This window comes from Camelus dromedarius, chromosome 5 (genome assembly GCF_036321535.1).
Source record: "Camelus dromedarius isolate mCamDro1 chromosome 5, mCamDro1.pat, whole genome shotgun sequence".
Classification (NCBI taxonomy): domain Eukaryota; kingdom Metazoa; phylum Chordata; class Mammalia; order Artiodactyla; family Camelidae; genus Camelus; species Camelus dromedarius.
The window spans coordinates 5,726,541-5,753,389 of record NC_087440.1 but is presented as its reverse complement, the minus strand read 5'-3'; the positions used below and the strand labels follow the sequence as shown (position 1 = coordinate 5,753,389).

General features: G+C 46.5%; 1 protein-coding gene across 5 annotated transcripts in view; it reads left to right on the top strand.

Annotated features, from left to right (window-relative positions):
* Positions 1 to 26,849, top strand: part of TLN2 (talin 2) — a 395,887-nt gene that overhangs the window by 31,243 nt on the left and 337,795 nt on the right. The window contains exon 2 of one of the 5 annotated variants that reach the window (XM_064485542.1): positions 21,549 to 21,668. The exons of the other annotated variants lie outside the window; for them this stretch is intronic. The gene's annotated coding sequence lies outside the window, so the exon portion shown is untranslated. The remainder of the gene's footprint in view (positions 1 to 21,548; positions 21,669 to 26,849) is intronic. 5 annotated transcript variants of the gene reach the window in all.

The following is a 26,849-nucleotide window of genomic DNA, read 5'->3' as shown; positions in this document are numbered from 1 at the left end:
TAATTTACAATGTTACCTTTCCTTGGTAAATTTGCATGTTTACAGAGAATTTCAGGAATTAGGTGGAGGAGCAAATGGGAGGGGGATGGAGGGAAGAGGCAGTCGCATCTGGCCGAGACATCTCACCTGCAACTTGAGTGCACTTAATGGCTTGGGAAAGGTTTACCACCAGACATACTTTCTGTTTGTTTGTCTCCGTGGATGCACAGACATTTCCTTCTTCATTTGGGTTCTGTGGACTGTGTTTAATGTAGATGTAAGGTTTGTGTCTCTAGGATTTATTTTAAGAGCAGTAGGAGCAGGGTTGTAAACTTAGTTCAAGAAAGACAGCAGAGAGGACGACCTGCCTTGATCACTGGCCATTTCAAGGGCAGTTTCATCCCCACCTGCTGCATCCAGAGTGGGCTGCTTAAGTTTGGTTCTCCATACACACAGCAGAATCTCTGTAGATGGTTTCCCACTACTGAAGGTGCTTCTGAGAAGAGGAAGAGCATTTTAAAACAGTTATTTATGCTCTTTTCTCAAAAAACAAAACAAAAAAAAGATGGCATGTGAAGTTGGCAGGTACCTCTGGGAAAGGCATTTGTTTATTGATGAATGTGCCTGGTGTCATATGTCCTGTGTTAAGTTGCAAGTATGGGTATCTGGAGAGTGCCCCTATGTCCTGCAGGTGAGATTATAATGTGTCCCTTACATTATTTGTAATATGCATTTAGTATGCATTGACTCCTGAGCCTGGCTGATCTTCCACAATCACCTAGGGGAGCTTTGACAATGCAGACTTAAACCGACCTGGACTCACCATATTAGAGCCTCTCGGGCTAGGACCTGGGACCCTATTTTAAAGTCTCCCAGGGGAGACTTGTTAAGACTGGTACTGGAACAGGTCGTACATTTTAAAAGGTTACCAGGCCCCCTGCCTTTGTTGCTCTGGCCTGGGGATTGAGGGGAGCCCCGAACATCCCTGCTGCGGGTATGGTGATAGTGATGGCACTGTTTTAGGAAGGTGGTGGAGAAGATGCCTCCATTAGCAGCAAGCTGAGGGGAGGGCTCTGTAGGCGTGCTAGTCACACCTGGAATATCTGATGTGGCTGTACTGGGAAGCCAGGAGAGCGAACAGATTAAAAACTTTGAAAACATCCAAACCCTTCATTTCAGTTGCTTTAAAATCCAAAGTCTTCTATCTTAGAAGAAGTACCTGTGTTACAATCATGCACAGCCCACTCTACGTTGTGGTTTCCAGTAAGCCTGGCTTCATTAAGAATAGTTCCCTGCCTCTCCCTTGTGTAGACCTACCATGATTGTCCATGTATAGTTACTTTCATTTTTGGCTGCCAGGTTTATAGTTCACAGGGAAGTTAATTCTGGTCAGTGTAGATAAATACCAGTGACTTTCACAGAAGCTAAAGAAAGGAAGTACCTTGGAAGTTTTCTTGAGGCACTCCAACAGCTGGGGTTAGTTCTGGGGGTAGAAGCTGTCTCTTGGTAAGGTGCACAGGGTGATTTGGCCATTTTTATTTTAATTGTGAATTCTAAAACCTGGGGCACACCAATATCAGAAATACCACACACAACAGGGAACCCTCCTACCCTGTTGGTGGGACTGTAGTTTGGTGCAGCCATTATTGGAAAACAGTATGGAGATTCCTTAAAAAATTAAAAACAGACTTACCATATGATCCAGCAATCCCACTCCTGGCCATGTATCTGGAGGAAACTCTGATTCAAAAAGACACATGCATCCCAATGTTCACAGCAGCACTATTTACAGTAGCCAAGACATGGAAGCAACCTAAATGTTCATCAACAGATGACTGGATAAAGAAGTTGTGGTATATTCATACAATGGGATACTACTCAGCCATAAGAAATAATAAAATAATGCCATTTGCAGCAACGTGGATGGACCTGGAGAATGTCATTCTGAATGAAGTAAGCCAGAAAGAGAAAGAGAAATACCATATGAGATCACTTACATGTGGATCTAAAAAAAAAAAAACAACACAATGAACTCACTTACAAAACAGAAAAAGACTCACAAACATAGAAAACAGTCTTATGGTTACCAGGGGGAAAGAGGATAGGAAGGGATAAATTGGGAGTTCGAGAATTGTAAATACTAAGTACTATATATAAAATAAGTTTCTACTGTACAGCACAGGAAACTATATTCAATATCTTGTAATAACCTATAATGGAAAGGAATATGAAAAGGAATACATGTATTATACGTATGACTGAAACACGCTGTACACCACAAACTGGTGCAACATTGTAAATTAACTATACTTCAACTTGAAAAAAAAAAAAAGAAAATTAAAATAAAATAAAAGAAATACCAGACACAATCTAGAAGCAAGCATAACTCAGTGCTGGAGTATCTGTATCTTGGTTCAACTTTCTTGGCAAAGATGATTCAAGACAATAATTCTGATCTTTTCCCAGGAAGGATTTTATCACTTCATCCTACAAGTGACTTATCTAAGATCACTGGGTAGGATTTCTACATAATTTGATAGGCATGCAGAAATTTCCTGAAACCTGGTCCCAACTGAAAAAGGTTTTGATTTTATGGTAATTCTAACTTAGTGATACTCTAAAAAGCGATTTACTCTGGTCCCTGAGGTTTTTTTTTTTGAATATATAAAAGAGTACAGGTGTTAAAAAAAAAAAAAAAGAAATATTAAGTGTCAGTCAAAAGTATTGACCTAGTCTGAATAGTCAGATTTCTAGCAGAAGCAATGATTGATGCTATTAGTGTTTCCAAGGGAGACAATTCCGCTACAGTTTAATTGACTTTGGGGAATATACCCTGGTCTGGAAAGCTGAACAACTATTTTGTCTCTGAAGTGGAGAGCAAATTTGTGTGAGTTTGAAAACAGTATGCCCGTTTTATTGGGTCATTCATGGTTCAATTTAAAACATAGAAAAAACTAGCAAAACCACCTCTACAACTGCCATTTCCTGTCCAAGCTCTCCCTGCTCTTGGAATGCTGACCCCACTTAGGACTGCAGCTTTTAATTTCTTCCCTAGACTTTTGTCTTCTAGATAGCTCTTCATCTGGATTACTTAGGGGTGAAGCAGTTTGTGTTGGGGAACTTAGCACTTGCGTGAGTTAATGATTTCCATGCACATTTTGGGGCACAAGTGAATTTGCTTTTTCTGCAGGAGCTCAGATGTGTGTTGGGGAGAACCCATCCCACTGTTTGAGACTCAGTCAACAGAGCTAATAAGTATTCATGGAGTTTTAAACCCATGTGGATTATGAACATAGTATAAAACATAGCTCAATACTTACAATCAAGCTGCGAGATTTGTTAAACAGAGGGAGCAATTTCAGAGTAATGAAGGAGCATGAATAATTCAGGTAAGTTGCTCGGGATAGTTACTGAGTGATAATCAGTTTTAGCCAGTGGAGCGCTCAGCTTGGTCTGGAAGTCTCGAAGGCTTCCTGGGAGAGATGGGAAAGGCTATAAAGCAAGGGGGAAACATTTTGTTTTTTAACTCTTCCCAAGATGGTGGTAATTTGGATTATCAGCTCAAGGGAGGAGCTGAGAGACTGGATACCTTGCTCTGGATTCCTGTTAGAAATAACAACCTTGGGGTGGGGTATAGCTAAGTGGTAGAGTGTGCGCTTAGCATGCACAAGGTCCTGGGTTCAATCCCCAGTACTTCTGTTAAAATAAATGAATAAATAAACAAACCTAATTACCTCCCCTCCCCAAAACAAGACAAACAAAACAAAACAAAAAAATAAAAATAAAAAAGAATGACTTAGAGATGCCTGCTGTGCCCCAGGCTCTCAAAGTGATGTGTGAGGGGAAGCCACTCCTTCACCAGGTCGGCATCTCTCTGCGGGGCTCCCTGGGTTTAAGCAGAAGACTGTGCCTACTCGGTCTCCCTGAGCGTTCTGGTCACAGCCTGAGGAGACATGTGACAGTGTACATGCAGCTCTCTCCCTTCGACAAGGGAAGTATGTTTATTTATATATATGTGTATATATATTAAATTGAGCATTAAAAGAAGACTTAGTTCACTAGCATTCGATTTTTGAATGTGAGATCAGTGCAGCACAACCCTAGGGATAAACACCTAGTTAAGCCCCCAAACTCTCCCCTACATATTTGCGGATATAGTTGGACCTCACACTGCCATATTAAACATGATATTAGGTAATTACACATGATTAGGCAATTGAAACATGTGCCCTATCCCCAGGACACCAGAACAACCCCCTCTGAGTTGAGTAACTACAAATGTGACTGGACTGTTTGTTTGGTTTCTCAGGGTTCGTGCCCAGAAGAACCACATGTCATCTCAGACTCTGGAATTTTGAAACCAAACATTCACCGATGGCTTATTTGAGTTCGGTGGTTCAAGTCTGGATGCTGGAGGAATGTTAAGAACTCAGCAAATAGGAATTTGTGCAGCTTTCTTTAGCTCTCCCCATTCAGAAGAGTGTGTAAAAGAAAGGGAGCTTTGCTTCAGTTGATCCTGGTATACATAAATATAAAAAGTGAGAAACTCCTAGACTGGAAGACCCAAAACAGATGCATATCCAGTTCCACGCCCCTGGTTACCAGCTTTCATGTTTTCTGGATTTCATTTCTGCTGAACAAAATGCTCAAGTTAGGAATGCACGGGGGTAGACCTATCCAGGCCTCGGGCCCTGAGCGTGGCCTCCAGCACATCCCTTGTGGTGGGTCAGCAGGACACTGAGGGAGCATCTTCTGGAAGGATGTTCTTCCAGCTCCAGATGCACAGATACCCAGTTCACCTGCGATTCACCATCATAGCAGGCCTCATCCTGGTGTAATAGTGGCTGGGCTGGGCTCGTTCAGTGTCCATCTGAATGTGTGGTTAATTGAAAACCATTTTAAATATTGTACCTTTATTAGATTTTTCATAACAGACGATGTCTGGAAAAGAAGTACAGTCAACATGATGGGAACATAATCCTCCACTTGAACAGAAGATGACTTGGTGTGATGGGGTTAAACAAGTAACAGAAGTTTCTATGAGTCTCTAAAGTAATGTTTTTGAGCTGTGGAGGGCTAGGATCCACTCAGGGAACCCGTGAGTCAATTTTGTGATCTAAGTATCTATATGAAAATGGGTATGAGATGTTTTTTACTTTTTTGTTTCACATTCCTGGGAAGTTTGTATTTTTTGAAGATAGATTTTACTCATTGATCCACTATTTATTGAGCAACTACTAGGTACCATGCATCGTGCTTCAGCCACATTTGCACTGGGCTGGAAGTATACAGGGTACTGTATCCATGTATCCATGTATCCATGTATCCATGTACACAAGAGAACATGGATTAGAGAACTTTGAATGACACGCAGAGGCATGCTAATGTATCTTAGGTGTTTTTATTTTATTTTACTGTTAAATATTGTAAAGTTTAAGTTCTTAGAGGCCAAGAAACTGCAGAAGGTGTTTTACTGAGCTCTGGCTAGGTTGCTGGCAACTTGCTGGAAGTTGTTTAGCTAATTTAAATACTTGTATTTAACACTACTACTTGGCCATGACTAATTTAAGTTCCTTTGGTTTATTCACTGAAATGTGTATTTACAAAATTCTCAAGCTTCTTGTGAAACTCGCTGACTCCAGAAATCCCTCACAATTGGCAGGGGACAGAAGTGTCTGTGTTCTAGCTTAGTAAGCGCCCAGGAGAAGCCCTTGCCAGGCAGGCTTTTTTCTGGTCCAGATGTATTTGACATAATTTCTGAAATAGACCGTGGCTTATGTCACTTGGTTTCTATTTTAGAGAGATGTGTTGAAAGAGGCGTTGGGAAACAGGCCCCAAATAGAGGGGCAGAAGCGGTGAGATGTGTCCTCCTAGGGTGAGGAACTCAGTGTCTCCACCCAAACACCCAGGGAGTTTAAACTTCAAGGATGCATAGTGCTGGTCTAAGCGTCTTAGAGGGGGCTTGAGGGGGCTGGAGGAGCCTGGTTGTTTGCAGGTGGGTAGGAGGTCTCCTGGGCTGTGTTACAAATTGGTCTATTGGGTCGTTGGCTCCACCGTTCTTTAATTCTGTGATTTTTCTTTCATGTGCAACCTCTCACATTTCGATAAACTTCCTAACATGTTTGTTCAACAGAATTAACAGACTTGTATCAGGTTGACTTCTTGTTATATGCATGGTTCTGTTTTATCTCTTATTGATTCAAAGCTGCTTTAGAAGAAATACCATCCAGACCTTTTAAAAGAGCAGCTGCCGGTGTGCAGCCTGTCAGGGACACAGGAGCACTACCTGGCCAGAACGTGCGTCAACAGCGGCATTAGGAGTTAAGCAGGTACACAAATGGGTTTCATCTTCAGTTTCACATCCTGGTGATTAGAGTGGCTGCTGAGAGGCTTTGGGTGAGACAGATCATGAAGCCAAATCAACTTCTGTGGCCAAGAGTGTGGTGATAGATTAGTAATGTCTGCTGTGGCATCAGCAATGAAAGTTACTGCCATGCTGCTGGGTTTTGGACCACATGTGACCTAGAACATTAATTATAAAGACAGGTGCTCTTTTGCTCTGCCTCTAGGTGTCTGTTGGATTTGGGCAAGGGCCATGGTCATAGCTCTGTTGCTTTGGGGGCAGGTGGAGCCATCCCCTTACTGACATGAGCTTTTAATCCCAGCCTCTGGTTGAGGGTACTAATGCCTCTGTTTTAGGTCAGGTTCACTTTTTTCCTCTCTACGTGACTAGGTATCTTCAAAAAGCTCCAGGATTTATGTGTGTTTAGGTGTCCACCAAATTGGCACGATGGCTTCTGCATCCTGAACTATATTTTCTCCTTGAAATGACCAGAGTTAATAGCACTGTCTGCAAAAATGTATTGATTAACACAGCTATGAATCATTTATGCTACAACTGTCAGTGCAACAAATTGATATACAGGCTTGAGGGTGTAGGAGGAGCACCAGACATCTGTGGTCCATCCCCTTTCCCACCCCCGCCTCTGGTGGGAGCTGCCCCGGTCCTGACAGCTCATGGGGAAAGCATTAGAGAGGATGTAGTGGGATGAGCTCAGGGCCAAGAAGCATTCAGAGAACCATTGCAAGCCAGCCTTGGTCAGAAAGTCCAGCTTACTTCCAGGATGTCTGGCGGTGCACCATTTGTTTGCTGCTCTTGAAATAGTCAACATGACCTAATCCGGTAGTGGTGATTTCATGGAAAACAGACGGGACACTGGGGAGCAAGCAGACTACCTCCTTGGTTTTTTGTTCGTTATTTTTTAAAATTTTTGCATTTGGCAAAATATTTAAACAGACTGTTCTGCTTTACCCTGTGGAAATACGTGTATCCTTGCAAGTGAAAGACAAATTTGCCTGTAAAGGAAGGTGTCTCTGGAAGGTCCTTTCCTATACAAGTTCCATTTGGCTTTATTCCCCTCTTTGAGGTGGGAGCACAGCTTCGCGTGCAAAAGTTTTGCTCTAAACATGTGCTGTCCATTTAAACGTTAAGGAGTTGGTGACCTCCTCTCCCCTGGGCTCTTGCAGCTTTATCATTCAGCTCATATAGTCGGGCACACAACTGATCCCAGCTGAGCTCCGTGGTGTTCACAGTGTAGCTGTAGCAAGAGGAAAGTTGGGAGTGAGGTGGAGCCAGCATTCACCATATTTAGGTCGAAACTTGGAAAGAAGGGTGATTACAAGGCTATTGAGACCAAGAAAAGCCCCCTGCAACAGTGCCTTGAGCAGTAAATGGCGGCTCTGCAAGGGTCAGTCCCCCTCATCCTGCTAAGTTCTCCAGGAAGCACCGGAGCCAGGGCAGCTGGGTGATGCTGAGGGCAGGTGGAAGTGCCTCCCTGGAGACTCCTCTCTTCCTTGGGGGGCTTCCTGCTCTGGGGAGGGAAGGGTGCCCTGGCTGGCCAGGCCTGCACATTTGGGTCCTCCCAGCAAGGGCTGTGTTAGCACTGTTGGGCTCAGATTTTAAGTCCGGCTTCTTACTCTTCTGTTTTTCTTTTATGCTTAGGGGAATTGAACAATATGTTTGCAATATAGATGTTGTCGTTTGCAGTATGGCTTTTCTTATTTTTTAAAGCTAATCTGGGAAACTTATAAATGTGGTATGCATTGTTATATGTGTATATATATGTATTGCATACACATGTGTATATGTATATATATTGCATATACATGTATAAAATTAGACAACATAGGTGAATTAGGATCGGGTACAGTAAATGTACAGCCCATGGGCTGTCTATCTCTGTGTGTTGTGCCCATAACAGATACTGTAAGATCCTGGGAGAGGCGGCCACTGCCATTCAATGGGCGTTGTCATGTGTGAGGAAACCTGGTTTTCATTCTGGACACAGATTGGTCCTGAGACACGGGGCATTTGACGTATCTTACTTACTTTTCACAGGATGGGTCAACATGCCATCAGCCTCTGGAAGCGCTTCAGTGGGAATGCATGTTTATTTCTGGTGAATGGCCAGAGTCAGTGGCTCTGTGATGGTAAAAGCCTCCGGCCGGGGTTGGTCTGTTTCTTTTTGGGAGTGAGTTGTCAGGTGGGAACATGGAGATTTTAGCCTTGATTCCAGTGAACTTGGAGTTTCAAAAGTTGCTTTGGGATGAAGTCAGGAGCCATTAGTGAGGGGGCAAGAAGGTATTTGGTGTCTGTGTCTTCCAGCTGTCTCCGGGTTAACCAGGGTCAGGGGTATTTCAGGGGCAGAAACTCCTTGTGCTGGGATGGGAGCTCGGATACCATGCGAGGCAGGACTCCGGGTGCAGGGACTGGATTTGAGACGTGGGCGGGATAACTGGTCTCTTCATGCACTTGGCTCAGGTGTGCTCATGTTTAATCAAACACGTTAGTAAGGAACCCACCGAGTGCCCGACACTGTGCTCTCTGTCCTGGGTTCCTCCTCGACTGTGCCTTTGCTCACCCTTCTCAGCCTCGTGTGCCTTCCGTCCTTCAGGTCTCACTTTGGGCCTCTCATGAGTTGGATTCTTTCTACCTCTCCAAGGTCATATGTAACTTAGACTTTAGCATCTAATTACTGCCAAATTAAAATGTTAGATTTACGGTATTCCTTTGCCTGTTTAAACGTCTTACATTAACCTTGAGATAGAGACCAAATCATTCCTGATTCTTGCATATCTTCTCCTCTCCTTGCTTATAGGTAGGTTAAGTCTAAAGGTAGAGGGTAAGGTGCATGTTGAACTTGGCAAGAGCGTGGTTCTCTCTGTGAATCCATAAAAACAGCTGAATGGCTGAGCATTGTTTTTTTTTTTTTTTTTGGAAATAGATCCGTAGCCTGAAAAGTGGTAGAGTGGTGCTTGTGCCCAAGGACGGGGCGGGGTAGGGGGGCAGTGCTGGCTGTCCTTCTCTGCTCTGGGGAGTGTTCCCAGAGCAACCTCTTTGCTCTGCCCTCCCCTCCCCATCCTGTCCCTATCTTGCCCTTGGCTGTGGACTTCTAGATCACCAGAGCGGGAATCACTGACCACTCTGCTTCTCCTTAATGAGTGATACCTCTCTTCTAGAATGGAGCTGTCATGCCAGGCAGCTTGTGATAGGGGTGCACGACTGCTCTTGTTTCATTCATTGAGCTCCTTGAGGCTGTTTCAGCCATTTTTGTATCCTCCCATGTGGGGCCGAGCAAACACTGAGAGCATGAATCAGTGACTGTTAGAGGGACTACTTCCCTGAAGGTAGCAGCCTGTTTCTATCTTTTTGGAAAATGGCCCATGGAAACAAAGGTAGGTTCTGGATATAGTCACATGGGTGTGGACTAGACGCTTGTCCAGCAAGTACTTTCTCATTTTGCCGCCCCTTTCGTGTTCAGGTTTTAAGACAGCATTTCCCAAAGCGTGTGCTCTGTTGAACCAGTGCTGTCTCAGGTGCTGGGACGTGCAGGAAGGCTCCAACACAGGCAGAGATGGATTTGCTATGCACATGAAGCTTCAGGACCACTCATCTAGGGGACCCTCCCAAGGCCCTGCACCTAATTTTGTGTTCTTTCTCCTAAGGAGGGCTTTCTAACTTGGGTGAGCTTCAGGTGGCCTCAGCCCTGAATACAAAACACTGAGCTGAACTATGATAAATGTTCTTTAAAAAGAAAACCCACAACTGCAGAACTCGTCAGAGCCTTTAATGTATGACTGTCTGAAAAGAGGAATATAATATTGTTTGCCAAACTTTTATTTATAGAGTACTTTCTTTGCAAAAGAATCTCATAGTACCCCTTCATTTCTCATAATGAAGCACATACTAAGTGCTCTGAGTCAGCAAGTTAGGGAGTTAGGTGCCCAGCTGGTTCGTAACTGCTCATGTGAGCTGACTGCGAGGGTTGTCACTTTGGGACTCAGTGACATTATGTTGGTAGCTTGAATTGGCTATGGTGAGAGTATTTACACTATAGAAATCTGCAAACCTGACCCCAGGCAAGACCTGACTGATAGCTCAGTTTTATCTGCTCCTTGAGCCCCAGTTATCAGGAGGTGACGTGTGTTCACACTAAGGGCGTAAATGACTTGACGTGTTTGAAGAACATTCACATGAAAGGCTGACAAGGTGGAATCATTATTTGATCAAAGTACTCATGTTCTTCTGAAAAACGGGTGTTAATTCTTCCTTCTTCCCAGAAGAGAGTTATAGTTTTCTCAATGAAAATGAGCTTAAATAGTTCAAATATGTACTCAACCTTGGAAATCAAAACATTTTGATACTGTAACAAATTATCGCAACCTTAGTAGTTTAAAGCAGCACAAACTTATCCTCTTACAGTTCTAGAGGTTACAAGTCACAAAAACAAGGTGTCAACAGGGCTGTCCATCTGGAGGCTTAAGGGGAGATTCTGTTTCTTTGGTTTTTCTAGCTACTAAAGGCCGCTGGCTCTCCTTGGCTTGTGGCCCCATCTTCAGAGCCAGCAACATAGCATCTTCCAAGCTTGCTCTCTGACCTCCGCTTCCAGTGTCACTTCTTCCTTCTAACTGTGACCTTTCTTTAAAGGATCTTGTAAATACATTGGGCCCAACTGGATAATCTAGAATAATCTCCTCATCCCAAGGTTTTTTTTTTTCTTTTTCTTTTTAAAATCAAAATATAGTCAATTTGCAATGTTGTGTTAGTCCCTGGTGTACGGCATGGCTTTCGGCATGGTTATCTCAAGGCTCTTAATCACATCTGCACATGTCATTCTGCTACGCAAAGTAATATATTCACAGCTTCTGGGGATTAGGGGGTGACTGTCTTTGAAGGAGGGGCAATATTCAGCCTATCACAGTTAATTATTTGTTACATTTATTCTTTAAAAGACCAGTTTCATAAATACCTTCTAGTATTTCTTCTGATCACTGTGTTTGGTTTTGTCCACGCCCTTTCTGCTTCCTTAACTGTTTCTAATATAAAACCACAGTTTATTTCATCATCGTTAACAATTTCTGTTGGGTAGTGACTTTCACTGGTAAAAGTCCAGCATTCTTTGTTAAAATGTTAAAACTTGGGCAAAAGGAAAAGTTTTGGCTTATGAACGAGCTCTTTATTAAACCTGTAAAGGAGAATTTATTTTCTTCTTCAGCAGTTTCTATTTCCAGCTACCTAAAAGGAGACCTAATCAAAATCCTCTCAAGTTCCTAAACTGGAAACAAAAAAAAAAATTGAGGCGCATCCATCAGGAAGAGAAAAGACTAAGGTATGATGGCACAGCCCTTATTTCCCTAGTACCCTTGCAGGATGGAGAGTCTGGGGATCATTCGACAGGGGGCCTGTAAAATGGGAATCTGGCTCCTAGCAGTTCATCCTTTGGTATGAACAGAATTCACCACCCCGTCAAGAAACGTTTGAGTGCCTACTGATGGAGCCTGGGAGGGACCTTCACACTGAATGGTGTGGTGAAGCAGGGTGAACCTTCCAGGAAGACTAAGCAGGTGTGGCCAGAGAGAGAGGAGGAAGGCTCGGGCGAAGGATGGAGTGTGTTAAGGAGGTGAGCGAGGTTATGAATTCTAGGTGCTGCTGAGAGGATGGGATGAGTGGCTCTAAGAAATGGCCTTTGTCTTTAATGACACGAGCCCATTAGTTATTTAGCTGTGTCGATGGAGGTGACAAGTCCCATGTGGACCCAGTCTTCAGATGGCCCTGGCCCTGTAGGTGGTGTAGTTTTTGACTGTAGTGGACAAAGGAAGCATAATAATAGGAGTCTTTTGGTTTTTATAAGGCCAGTGTCTTGGAGATTTTGTGAATTACCAAATTTGTGAATATCACTCTGATGGTATGTAATTTACCCCATTAAATATAATAATGTAGACTTTAAAGATTTTGGATCAATTGATATTTCTGCTTTGTAAAGAACCATCATTTCTTAGTCCTCTTGACTTTGTTTCCAGCGTCAGCATAAGGCTAATAGTGACTAATTAAGTCAACAGTCCTTAACCACAGTGTCCCTACTCACTACTGTGTCACAATCAATTGTGAGCCATGTTAAAGTGATTGGTTGCTAATTATTGGTTAAGACGTTCCACTTTTGGATGACCTACTGGAAAGTAGGAAGCAGAGTGATCCTTGTAATGAGATTGTTTTCCCTTGTATGGTTTCCAATATGCTTTATTGAGTGGGGCAGAAAGCCAGCTGTTTCTAGGGATGCACTTGGTTCTGGCTGCTGGCATAGGGACATGGGGTTGAGAGGCACTGCCTGTCATCTGCAGTGTTTGCATGGGCTGAGCACTGCTGGGCCTCAGGGAGGAACTAAAAAGTACAAAGAACCGCAATTTATGCTTTAACAAAATTATAGTTGCCATGTACCACGGCTGTGGAGTTACCAGGAGAATGCTCATGTCTGCTGCACAGATCAAGCACTGAGGGAGAGAGAATGGCAGGCTTGGGGAGGTCAGGGGTTTGAGAGACTTTTCTGTAGGAATTTACCTTTTGGAGTAGAACTGAATCTGTTGAAATGTCCATGGAGGGGCACCTGCAGATGAGAGGGCTGACCCCAGGCCTCCAGAGCTGTCGTCCTCATCCCTACCTGTGGGTCGGCATCACCTGTGGACTTTGTGAAGGTGCAGAGGCTTCCACCTTTGGAGGTCTTGACGCTGCTTTCGCAGACAACACCCACCCCTGTCCCCTCAAGTGGTTCTGATATATATGCCATGTTACTTTAAGGCTACTGGAGAAGTAAACAGTATCACGATTTCGTCCCTGGACATCTTTAGGAACAAGTGGAGATGTGCACGTGCATCTGTACATCCTTGCACACAGACACAGGCACACATTCTTATACCCTTAAGTAGCCTTAGTTTGAATATAATGAGGCTTTACATTATATATGTAGCTCTGGAAGTGAATGTTGAAATGTTTAGTATGATATTCCAGTAGACCACAGTCAGTTGTCTTATTTAGCTCTACAAATTGCACATGTGTTAGTCTTGTTCTTAATATTCTTGATACTGAGCCCTGAAGCCTTAAACTGCCAATAAGCATTGTGGAATCTTCAAAGAGTACTTAACTTCTGTTTAGCAAACTCTGGTATTTCTTGGATCTTCTTTTTGTGTTTCAGTTCTTTTATACTTGGTGTGGTTGTGTCATGCTCCCCGGGGTATTCAGATCACTCAGATACCCTTTCTTCCTTTACCTGCTGCTGGAAAACCAGCTGGAGCCTGGAAGGATAAGGCTTATTTAAATTACAGAAGGAATACTAGCTAAGGAGTTGGGAGACCTGTGTTCTAGTCATGGTTCTTCGATTAACTTTTTATGCCTTTGGAAAATCCATTTTACATCTCTAGTCTCCAGTTTCCATGTATATATAAACCTTACTTGATGATCTGAGGTTTTAAAAATTGTCTATTTTAAGATGCATGTGGTTTATAACATCAGATCTAATACTTTCAAATTAAAAATTTCTCGAGTGTATCTCTACTATACAGGAGGTAGACTGGGGTTTGCTGGAAATTCAGACACGAGAGACATGCTTCTAGCTCAAATGGATATTCTACTTAAGATAATACCCAAATACATACAGAGCTAAATAACAAACGATAAAATAACCATTCAAGTCAGTTAAATAGCAAACTATAAGATGTGGCATAATAAGCTGTTGGATGAATGGGATAACTTAGCATTTCCTCACATCTTCTGTGGGTCTTCAGTTCTGCAGGATAGTAATAGGTTTTCCTTGACGGATAGGTTCCTAAATGAGTCAGCATTTAGAAAATGCTAGGTCAAATAAAATTAAACAGTTTATTAAAGACCTTCTCTGAGTCATGATCTCCATAATGAATGCATATCTGCATAATCTTCGGTCTCCCAGACTATATTGTCCAAGAAGCCCTTTCTGTTTTTCTTTTTTAATATTATGGACTATTCACTAATGGAATGGAATGCAATTTGGGAAGTTGGTATTCATGATGTGCGTTGGGAGTTTAAATTGGTGAGAGGTGGCTTGAAGCTGGATGGCCAGGGAAGTAAGTGGGAATAGCCGGTGGCTGAATTGTCAAGACAAGTGAATGGAAGTGGCAGTACAAAGGACCCCTATCACTTTTTTCAAAGCCTCTCAGGCTCAGTCTTCCTTCTTGGAAGGCCTCCTTTGAATTAACCCCTCTCAAGCTCCAAATCCCCTGAGGGTGTTAGGGGAACTCACTTCCTACCACCCCTCACTCCAGTGCCTTTCTATTTTTGTGCCCGCTGTTTCCAATAGCAACAAGCTGCTTTCTAGCCTCACACTGCCCTCATGTGCTATTGTAAGGGGTTCCTGGCACCGAAATAGAACCTGGCTACTCCTTATCCACAGGGGGCCAGGACTGAACAGCTAAGGCTGGCCCAAGGACTGGCTGCACTGAGTCACTTGGGGCTCCGCCTCCCCTGGGCTACTGATGGAGACTCTTCCAGAGAGGAGCCCAGGAATCTGCACTTTCAGCACACCCCAGGTCCGTGGATTTAGGAGATGAACTTGGAAGCCTGGCCCTGGTGGGGGCCCAGTGATCCTGTAACCCTGTGGGGCCTTCCAGGGTCAGACCTCCTTCTCCAAATCCTCTGCTGTAGCTCCTCCCTGAAGTGCCCAAATTATAGTATCTCATGTATATTTCCTGAGTTTTTTTTTTTTTTTTTTTGATGCTTAAAACCACCACCATAGGGAAGAAATGAACTACCTAATGATTGAGAGCTCATAGCCCTAGACCTTCTGGCACCTAGGAGTTGATAGTGTTGACCACCCTGTTACCTCAACATCAAGAGAATTGTGCACAAGCTGATCACGTACCCTGCACCCCCCCCCTTACCTGTCCTTCAAATATGCTTTGCTGAAACCCTTTGGGGAGTTTGGGGTTTTCTTGAGCATAAGCCACCCGTCCTTCTTTCTCGGCCCTGCAGTACACCTTCCTCTGCTCCAAGCTCTGACGTTTCAATTTGTTTGGCCTCATGGTACAGTGAGCATGTGAACTTGCCTTCGGTAACAAGCCTACATTTACTCCACGTACATTAGATTCCATTGGACCCCTTGGGTCCTGACTTGCTCGGGGGAGGGCTTGGGAAATCCCACTGCTGTAGATACAGTCTCACAGCCATGAAGAATAACAAGAGTACCTGGTTGTTAAGGCCCTAATTCCATATAGCTTCCCTCAAACAAGTACATCCCCAGTCTTTATAGAATTAGGTAGCAGTATTGAATTGAGCCACTCATTTGCAAATGTAGTTATAGGAATGCATGATCCTGTTAGCACCATCCAGGGAGGGGAGAATCAGGCTTGCCCTGGACAGGCTGGCGGGGGTTTATTCTGTTCTGTGTTTGCTCTTCCCTCCGGTGCCCTCCCTGTCATGTGTTTCTTCTCGAAAACCCATGAGGAATTACTCATTACAAAGAGATGACAGGTTGATCACTTCTGATTAAGGGCTAAATGCTTGAAACCCGTTGGAGGAAAAGACATTTATGTTTCAATCATACGGTGCAACTTATTTTCAATCCCAGATTTTGTTTGTTTTAAGGGCAGCAAGCTCTTAAACTGAGACAGAAATAAGCTTTGGTTGTTAGGAGGAATAATTCAGGGAGGAGCCTCTAGACTCACCAATCTGTTAAATATAAAGCAAGGAAGTCCTCTAAAAGCCTGATATCAGAGCCCCAGTACTGACCTAGTTTAAAGTGTTAAAATGCAAGTTATCCTATTAGCAGATGACTTAGATGGAGCATTCTCTTCCAATTTCTCCTACTTCCTTTTTTCTAGAGGACTCCTTTTTTTCTTCAGGGAGAGAGAGGGTAGCATTTGCATAATTTTGCAGGGCAACTAGCTGCTGCTTTTTGCATCCCTTGGTGTGGTGTCTCAGCTTTGCAGTTTGAGGGGGAAATTGGCTTTTGATGTATAGCAAAAAGAACCGATTTTAATACAGAATACGGAATGCTGCGTGTTAAATTCTTTGGCAGTAGGAAAAATAGTGTCACAGAGCATTAGTTTTCAAGGCCTGAAATGAAGTGTCTTACCTCAGCAAGAGAAGCTTTAGAGATATACCACCTTTCAAAGGAGGGGGCCCAAATGGATGGTGACGAGTTGGGGTGCCTGGTGCTGCAGTTTCTCATGGAGAGGTCTGTGGAAGTCCTACGCATCACTGGAATCCTTTGCTTCTGAAGGATGGCCTGTGTCAGAGTTTGGTCCTGACGCTGGCATCTTTCTTCTCACCCCTCCCTCCCCTTCCAGGAGCCCTGGGGCTGAAGTAGATGCTTGAAAAGCGAAAAGAAGGTGAGCTGGCAGAAGGCAGGGGAGTTGAGAAATCCCAGTTCCTGCTGTATCAGGACTAGTCCGGTGTTGAGAGCCACTGGCCCTGGAGTGCCGAGTTCCCTTCCAAAACTAAGAGGACAAGGACCTTTGCCACAGCTAGTAAGTGCATAGTAAGGACAGGAGAAAGTAGGGGAGTGGCTGGGTTTCCAGGCTTAGTATTCAGAGTTGAAGGTGTGTAGTTGGATGAGTGTATTTTCTGATTTAATCACCATTTGCCCCCTCACTTCATTCTTGCTGTTTCTTCCCTGTCTTGGTTGTAAAAGGATTTGGGTTCCCCGTCAAGTTCTGCCACACAGCTGATTATGTGCTGCTGCTCACAGACCTTCAGTGGCCCCAGTTGTATCTGTAGCTGGACCCCAACCCACCTTTCTAATGTTTTTTTCCCTACTGTCTCCTGCAGAATCTCTGTTCTGGCCGGCCATCTTCCCAGCGGACCTCTCAGTGTGTCTTTGGAGTCCTCACCCCTCAGCTCTTGATCAGAAAATACCCCCAGCCAGTACCCCTCTTCTCCCCACTAACCACTCTCTTCCCTTCCATAGCAGATCCTACTCTCAGACGGCCAGGAGGCAGGAAGCTGGACAGTCAGGTGCCCTGTTATGAGCACAGCTGAGTTAGCAGGCAGCTTTGCAAGATGATGGTATATCAAAATCACCATCTTTATAGAAGAAAGACTTATTGCTTAGTTAACCTGGGGACAAGTTCAATATGTATATAAATTTTCAGCTTAGGGAGGACCCCTCCCAGAATACAAAGTTGGGTGTTAGCTTTTTCCCACCTAACATGATATTGTGAGCATTCTTGTATACACTAAATAGTCCTCCTAGCATTTTTTTAAAGCTCAGATCTTGGCTCTCTGTGTTTCATGTGTGGTCTGGGGATTCCCTTCCTTTAGAATTGCCTGGGGTACCTGCCAAACTGATGATCCCTGAGCCCCGCTGCAGGCGGAGAGCAGGATGGGGTTGGGTAGGGGTGGCATGGGACTCCCTGGTGGGATTCTGAGGCTCAGGGAGGTAAGAGGACCTCTGCTTCAGACCCATCCATGTGTGTGCTTCCATCTGCCCCGGGATGCTGGTGTGGCGTGTGATGGGTAATAGTGGTCCCTTAGCCCTCCGGCCAGATCAGAGTCAGGCTGGGCCAGTAAGAGCTGAAGAAAATCTGGGTTCCTGAGAGGAGGAGTCTACACAGCCCTGATGACTGGGCCAGGGACTGACTGGTCCTGAGCAAGGGGGTGTCCCTGCTGGCTCCAGCCAACCTTGGGTCCCTTTCACAGGTCCGTGGGCTTTGAGAATACTTTCTAGCCCTTGACTCTGTCTGGGTCATTACTTTTTGACTGTACGTGTCAGAGCCATTTCTGAAGTCCCCAAATCTCGTTCTGTCGAACTCCTCCAAGGTGAGTAACCTGCAGCTTTACACCAGATGTTTACCTGAAGTGAGTCCTGGTCTGGGGCTTCCTGAGTTAGGGCGCATGCGTGTGTGATGTCACGGTGTGAGCTGCCGGGGAAGAACCCTTTATCCGTCCCAAAGGAGTCAAGCTGGGTTTTTCTTCCTTCATTGGCTTTCTACTGGTTGTTGGGCTTTTTCATTTGCCTGAAGGCAAGTTCACAGCCCCGGGTCCTGGTTGCTCTTTCAGAAAAAAAGAGAGTTGTTCCAGCTGCAGGGACGGTGTAGAGCCAGTGAGCCTCCACTTCTAGCCAGCCCAGAGGCCTCCCTGATGCCTGTGGAGATGGGCTCTCTTGACTCTTGTGAGTTCTGTTCCTGGAAGGTTTCTAGAGCCTGTCGAAGGCTGAGCACAGCATGATGATGGGACCCTTAGAAAGAGGGAGAAGGGAAAGTACGGTGGGGAGGGTGCTTCTGCAGGAAGTTGTGAGGCCTGGGATGGATGGGACCAGGTGAGTGTAAGTCCCGCCTGTTGAGCGGCAAGTCTCCCCTGACCTCATTTTGATTGTCACCTGTGTCTTACTGATAAGAGTTCCTCCTAAATTGCGTGATTCTTAGCAGCGAATACCTATTCCATGAAGAATTAGACACAAGGGAGGGAAACACCTAGCTAACTGGAAATGAGAAGAAAACTGGCTAGTTTAAAAACAAGTTGTCAAATAGACATAACAAACTTGAGCACTGTAGCCATGTAGGTGCACAGTTCAGGGACAGCAAGTCCATTCACGTGGTTGTGCAGCCATCACCACCATCCATCTCAGACTGGAACTCGGTACTCCTCCTCCCCGCTCCGCTGAGCCCCTGGCAACCACCATACTTCCTGTCTCTACGTATCCATGCACCTCCTATAAGTAGAATTAGAAAAATATTTGTCCTTTTGTCTCTAGCTTGTGTGTTTGGGTTCACATTTTTCTGTGTTGATATTTTAAGCCCTCTAAGTAGTGGAGAATGAACTCGACTTTTCTCTCCAGTGGAGACTGCCCCTCCCCCCTCTGCCCGTCCTTGTTGTCCGGAGTTTCAAGGCCAGTGTACTGCTTTAGCTAATCCTCTGTGTGGAATGAGCCGACAGCTGGGGGCTCCCAAAGTTTGCTTCCAGCTGTTCTCAGGCTTCAGTATTTTCTCTAGAATGTCGAACCAGGGTTACCAGATACAGTACATGCTGCCCAGTTGAATTTAAGTCTCAGATGAGTAGGAAATGATTTTATTATACGTTTGTCCCCAGTACTGCATGGGACACACTTATATTAAGGAATTATTTGTGGTTCCTCTGAAATTCACATTGAGCCACGTATCCTGTATTTTTGTTTGCCAAATCTGGGCAACCCAATGGTGGACACAGGATCGAGTGGTTCATGGGTAAAAGGCCCTATTGTGGGCTAGAAAGATCTCAGGAGATGGGTGGATTTGAGGGTAGGGAGAGGTGATTTAGCATTCTGAATGTACTTTTTTTTTTTTTAATGACGGTGCTAGGGACTGAACCCAGGACCTCATGCATGCTAGGCACACACTCTACCACTTAGCTCGAACCTCCCCTGAACTTACTTTTGATGGGATGTTAAAAGCTTGGATCCTAAAAGTAGGATTTTTATGGTAGTAGCATAAACTTCTGTCTAGTGTGTCTGCAGATAAAGAGGCAGAAAGTACCTACTAATCAAAATGGCACCATGGCGGGTACCAAAAGTAGGAGCCCGAACCCAAGGTTGTTTGTTATCCCTGTGCAGGTGCTAGGACACCTGACTGTTGGCAGGGATCTAGGGTGAGTGTGTTTGAGAGATTCCGCAGAGCCAGCTGCCTGCCTGCCCTGCTCGTGGTTCTCTTGCTGACTGACGGAGCCAGCTGCGGAGAGGTGGTTTTATGTAGTGTGAAAAGTTGAAACTCGACTCTAAGTTTCCCTCTTGTCCCTTCCGTTTTAACAGTCAACTGTCCTCGGGTTGATTCTTTCTGTTGGTACTTGGAGTCAGCCTTCTGTGTAAGAATTCAACAGAAATGCAACTGATGCTGAGTGTTAGCCCTGAGCAAGTCCGGCTGGCACTGCATCCTTCTTTCTCTGTGTTTTCTGTGTGGCTGTTTTCACTTATTCCCTCCCTCTCAGATTTAGATCCCTGGGGCTGCTTTGCTTCCTCTCCAGTGTTTTGGAGGACAGAAAATAAGTTTTCAGGGTTGACAAAGAGTGTGAGCCCTTCCTGAGCTGCTGGTGGGTGGGCAGAGAAAATCAGTGTTGGGAGCTCTTCTCCACAGGCCGGGCCCACCCACAAGTGTGATCACAGGCCCCCAGCTGCCCGTTGGAGAGCCAGGGGACTGCCTGTGGACGAGGCCTCCTGGGACTCGAGGACACGCGTGTGCACCATACTTAGTTCACAGCGAAGGCACACACACTTTATTTTGGGGTTTCGAAGCCCTAGCAATTTGTGGCTCATCTTGGCCTTTTTCTTCTCTGAGGCTGCACAGTTAATGACTCAGCTCTGATTATGGTCCAGTTGCTTTCTTTCCGTTAACACGAGTATAGTCCTCAAGCAAATGTGGGTGTGAGAAATGGAAGAAGGGCATGCTCCCAGACCCCAAAAGTGGGATTCAACTGCTGCCCCCAGGCATGGAGGAGGCCAGGCCTTGACCTTGTCGTGCACAATGCTTTGGGCTTCCTGGAGGCGTCTGATTGGCAGTGAAGACTGACACCTGGGGGCCCATCTCCTGCAGGGCTTCTGGTTCTCTTGCCAGGAGACTCATTGGGAACTTGGGGGCCCCAGCTGGTGGGGATACCTTCATTGAGCATGGGACCATTTTTAGGTCTGGTTATTAGGGTTGGGCCTCTGGCAGCCTCAGGGCAAGTGCTTCAAAAGTTGAGTGCTGCATCTGGCCTAACTCTTGGCCCACTACCTTCATCTTGACCTTGGTTGGACAGGGCTTTGGGCAGGAAGGAGTTTTGTTCTGAGCATCTAGGTCCAGGTCTTTAGTTTAGCTCAGACTCGGCTAGAAGGCTGGTTTCCTTGATTTCAGCCCTTCAGAGAAAGGATGACCCAGGGTAACCTAGTAAAGACTGAACGCCTTGGGATAAAGGTGTGTGAAGATGAAGATGCTTCCAGGGTATTCTTCCCAAGACCCTAGTTTCCTCTGACCATGTGGGGTCGGGGTGGGGACTAGGGGAAGAGAAGAGAGAAACTCTAGTAACTTGTCTTCTCCCCCAAACCCCCCCGCCCCCATTCTGGTCCTTTAGATCCATTCCCCACTTCTGTCCTTCCTGAGGGGCTGACAGAATCAACCATGCTGGGGAAATAATTGACATAGGGACAGTGTGTGGGCAGTTACGTCTGTTACTAAGCACAAAGAATTTGAGCAAAGGAGGGAGAAAAATAACTGTTATGAAAGAGAACAGTCTTATTTACTGCTTTTTTTTTTTTTTTGAGGGTCTGTCATGGGCAAAGGATTACTGCACCTGCTGGGAGAAACACAGAAGCAGCGAGACCTTGACTCTACCTGCAGGAGTTTGTGATGAGAGGAGGGCACATAGTCGCTGCAATTGGCAGGTCAGGAGAGTGGTACCCAAGAGTGAAAGGAAGTGATGTGGGGACAGCGGAGGTTAGAAGGGTTCATGGAGGTGCAGCCTCAGCTGAGCCTTGAGAATTCTGCAAGACATTGGGAAGCAGCCGTGAGGGCGTTCTGGATGGGAGAGACGGAAGGAACAAAGACAAGAAGGCGGGGAGGCACACCAGGGAGAAAATCGGGTAGCACAAAGATTGTTACAAGGCTGGGGCTGTAAGCTGCTGGGCTGTGATCATTACTGTCTTTTTTGCCGCTAGCATAGTGTCGAGTTAGATGTCAGTTGACAAACTTTAAAAAAGAGTAACCTATACCTCTTGCCCCTGCTCCTCAACGTCCAGAGCCACCACTGAGCAGAACGCCATCCTGGAAGACCTCCAGCAGCCCGAGGGCCAACCCTCACAGCTCCATCCTGAACACCCCCTTCCCATTTTGCTGGTGGTTGTCCCCTCTCCCTTTGGTCTCTGGAGCACCCTATCGCCTTGACCCACCTTCTTCTCCACCATCACTCCTGTTTCCTGCGGGCGTGTGTTTCTGCATCCCCAGGCTTCTGTCCTCCAAGCCTGATCCCCACCCCCCACCTGCTCCCTGTGCCAAGGGCTTTCTCTCTCGCCCCATCCAGGGTGTCCTGACTGGCTTTCCGCTCTTCCGCAAGCTCCCTTATCCGTGCCAGTGCAGCCAGCCCAGCCCCTCGGGGTTAGGATTCTGCAGTTGTGAACCTCTGAAAGCCCCTGGACTAAAGGTCATTCTGCAGACATCTATTAAGCACTCTCTGGATGCAAGCTGCAGGGGAGACCGTAACCACAGGGGCTCATCCAGTCAATATCTGCTTCCCTTCCAGCCTCCTGTTTGCAAGGGCGTCATCCCTTCGAGGCTCTGAATGAGATCTAAATATCTACGAAGGCTAAAACCCTACCTGTCCTCTTCTATAACCTCAGACTACCTATGTCCCTGAGTCTCATACTTCTTAGCATTTTGAGCATCTCATGGGATTTCTAGAGTGGTAGAGGCGGGCGGCAGCAGTTTCAGCCATGTGGGAGGCGGCTGTGCTTTACCGGAGTGGATCCTCCTCACGGTTCAGCAGGCGGGGTTGGACCCGAGGGCTTGTGTGTTCTCTGGGTCTGCGTCTTGCACAGGCGACTTTGAATTTGACACCCCTGTCACATAGCCAGTGCCTGGAAACCCTGAAACTATCCCTGGTATTCATAATTCACATCGGGTCAGCTTTGGTGGTATTTATAGCACTCCCCGAGACAAGCCATTGCCAGAGGAGGTAGTGACACTTACCAGGTGCGGTGTAGGAGACGCAGGGCTGAATGCATGCCTTTTCCGGCTAATTTTAGATTCCTAGTGGTTGGGGATGGGTACGAGGGCTTATCACATAGTCCGTACGTTTCGGAGGTTCTGATCTCCCTGGGAGACTGGAAGTACAGACATTTGTGGCCATTTGTGGCCCCAGGGTATTGTCTGGAACAGTGTCTCCCTGCCTAGGTTCTTCCAACTCTGTCCCCTCCTCCTGCCCTCTGTAGGAAGGAGGGCATACAGGGCTCCTTGACATCCTAGCGTGAGGCTGAGATATGGGGGTTCAGGCGGGAGGGGATTTGACAGCAGGGCATCACGCCTTACAAACTAGGTCTTAAAACCTATGAGTGCTGGACACGCTGTCGCTGTTTGGTTTGCCCACTCACCGTCTACCCTTAGTAGAGGAGTCTCTTCTTGGGGTTCTCTGGGGATTTTTGAGCTGCAGATTCTTTAAGGCAGAGGCAGATGACTATGCAGGGGAGCTGGGTCCTGCCTTCCTTGGGGGTCCAGCTTTACCAGCAGAAGAGTCTTTCCAAATGACCCGCCTCCCTGGGAGAGAGGCTGTGCCCAGGGCGGGACCTTGCTGGGACTGAGCGGTGTGGGATCTGGAGGGCTGGTGTGTGCTGGCACTTTGACCATCTCTAGATGATACGCTGAGGGACTGGATAAGGGGAAGTTGTGTGGGGGAGCGTGGAGGCTAACGCTTGCCTGCAGCTTTGTGGGGCCCAGTTGGCAGGTGGAAGAGCCCTAGGGGGGTGACGGGCAGGTGGCCAAGTCACATTTTGCCCCCTTCTCTGCTTGGCTTTACTAGTGTCTTGACCTCGCCACCTCCTGCTCTGCACACCAGGGACAGAGCCCCTTCAGTTCGGTTCGTCCATGTGGCCTGTGATGACCTGAGCTACCTGTCCTGCTGTGAAGAGCCCTAGTGGGGAGGCGGCCTTGCCAGAACCAGCACGCTGGGAAAACGCTTGCCCGATGATGGTTACGTGACAGCCAGGGCCGACCTGCTGCTCCGCCCCGACAGTTGTCAGGCCCTGCGCTTTGGAAACCTCACATGAGGCAACAATGGGATCTTTATTCCCGGCAGCTCCCCGACCAGCTCTGTTGTGGCTGGGCTGGCATTGCCATCAGGCAAGGGCTCCCGGGGGGGATGGCGACTGGGACAAAGCTGGCTCTTGTGCCTGGGCCTCTTTCCACTTTCTCTCCCGGCTGAGGATCAGGCAGGGTCACCCTCCGCACCGCCCCTCGCTCCTTGAGACGCGAATTAGAACTGGCAAGTTTGCAGTCTCTGTCACCTTGGGGACCTGGGTCCTTCTGTGATTCTGATTTCTCTCTCTGAGCGGGGCCTAATGAGAAATGGCAAACGGATTGATTGTCACTCAGGAGCCGTGTCTGGCTGGCCCTGGGTTTTCCTCACCATCTGGGTGGGGGAGGGGTTCCACAGGATGAAGAAGTGTGCGGTCCATGCAGGGTTGAGGGGTCCTGTCTCACACCAGGCGGTTTCTTACTGTTCTCCTCTCCCCTCCGACTTCCTCCTGACAAGTGGACGCGAGCAGAGGCCGTGGTAGTGAAACCACCGTTCCGGGGTCTGCTGATTCACACGGCACAGAGACATTTGGAAACCAGTGGGTGTAGTTTTAAAAAAATAAATAAATAAAATGGAGATCAATTTATCAGCTCTTTCTACCTTACAGGCTAGAAATGGAGATAGGATGACAAAATATGAACGTACTTTATTCATAAAGGGCAGTATCCCCATTTTATAAATCAGTAGCTGTATGCCTTTACACTATTCCTTAAGCCTCAAATATCCTGTGAGATTAATTTTCAACAGAGAAGTTTCTTGGAGTTTGAGGTGGGGCTGTGTGCGCATACACGTGGATGTGTGTGAGTGCGTGTGCACAGATGTGCTGGGCAAGTTGAGTGTGAACTTCTGTCTTGCAGGTTGATGATAGAATCATGATCTGACTGATGCTTGTGGTTTGGGCCTTGTGGTGCAAAAGAACGTGCAGACCTGTCACTGATGGTGTGTCGAGTCTTAGCAGAGGTCCTGGGTGGGCTCAGGTCTCTTCCCCTCCCTCTGATTCTGCCCTAGCCCTGTGTCCTCCAGATAGCCTGGGGCTGTCTCTGCTCCTACACTTTGTCCTGAGCCCAGAGGCCACTGCGTTGTTACTCATTAGGATTTTTTTCTTCTTTTTTTCCTGCCCAAGAGGAGTTTCCCTTGAATGATCAATTTTCTTGAAACAATTTGAAAAGAGGAAATTACTAGAAAGAGACAGCAGGTGACCCATGCTTGTTACTCTCGCCCTCTGGTGTGACCCAGGGCCTCTGGTCATTTGGTTTTGTGCAGAGTTGTGGCCCCACATGCCTGCCCACGTGCTGGGACTGTCAGATCGCGTGTCTTGGTCCATTTAAGCTGCTGTGACACTACCACAGACTGGACAGCTTATAAACGAGAGAAATTTGTATCGCTGTTCTGGAGGCTGGAAAGTCCAAGATCAAGGCAGATTTGGAGTCAGGTGGGAGCCCGCTTCCTGGTTCATAGAGAGATGGCCGCCTCCTTGCTGTGTGCTCACAGGGTAGCAGGAGCTAGGGAGCCCACTGGGGCCCCTTTTACAAGGACACTAATCCCTTCCGTGAGGGCTCCACCTTCATAACCTAACCACCTCCCAAATGCCCTACCTCCCAACACCATCACACTGTGGGCTAGGATTTGAACATACGAGTTTTCGGGGGTGGGGGATGTGAACACTGAGTCCATGGCAGACAGTGATTCCTGTCACCTGTTGGCATCTAATGCCACTAGTATTAGCATTCAGTCTTGCATTGCTGGGACTATGAAGGGGAGGAAAATTGTAGCAGAGAGAGGTGTGTCCTGGTGGGTTTCAGCCTCAGGAAGCCTTAGATGCGTTCACACCACACCTGGACAACGTGCCAGATGTGTGCAGAGCGGGGCTGGTGCTGCAGACCGACAGCCCATCATCTGAGGAAGGCTGGATGCTGGGCCTTGTGACAGAACGGAGCTCTTAGTTAGCTCTTTTGAGAAGAAAAAAGAACCCCATGTTTATTTCAGATGTCCCGTAACGAAGTTTTGTTGAAATAGAATGGGGAAGTAAAAATCATAAATGTACGAGTTGATGAGTTTTCATAAACTCAGCACACCTGTGTAACCTGCATCCCGATCCAGAAAGAGAGCATGGCCAGAACCCCAGGCGCCCCTGACAGCCGCTCCATCTCCTCCTCGTAATCACCATCCTGACTTCAAGTTTCCTGTCTTTGAACTTTATATAAACGGAATCATCAAGTGTGTCCTTGTTTCTGGCTGCTTTTGTTCTGCGTGACGTGTGAGACATCCTTCCACACTGTGTGTGAGTTGTTGGCGGGTATTCAGTCCTTTGATTCATCGTGTTGGTCCTTCTATCTGTGGGCATCTTGGTGGTTTCCAGATTTTGGCTCTTATAAACAAGCCGATGGGAAGATTCTTGTATGTGCATTTTGACACGGATGGATTTATGCTGAGAAGTGATAGTTCAGATGTGGTCGTGATTTACTTTCTCCTGGAAGTTCATTCAGTGAGTGTATCGCTCCTGGGGATCTGCTGTGGGACAAGGTCTGCACCAACCCTGGGCTGACAGCTGGGAGCGAGAAGAACAAGGCCTGGTGGGCGGAGACCCGAGGAGGGGTGGGGCTGGCAGCTATTTTGGATGGGCCTCTATAGAGGTGACATTTAAGCTAAGACTTGAAGGATGAAGACCTGCCATCCAGGTGAGTGCCTGCGCCAGAGTACTCCGTGCAGTGGGAAGAACACAGGCTGAAACTCCGACGGAGATGGCTGCTGGCTCAAGAATGGCCTGACCTGCTCAGCG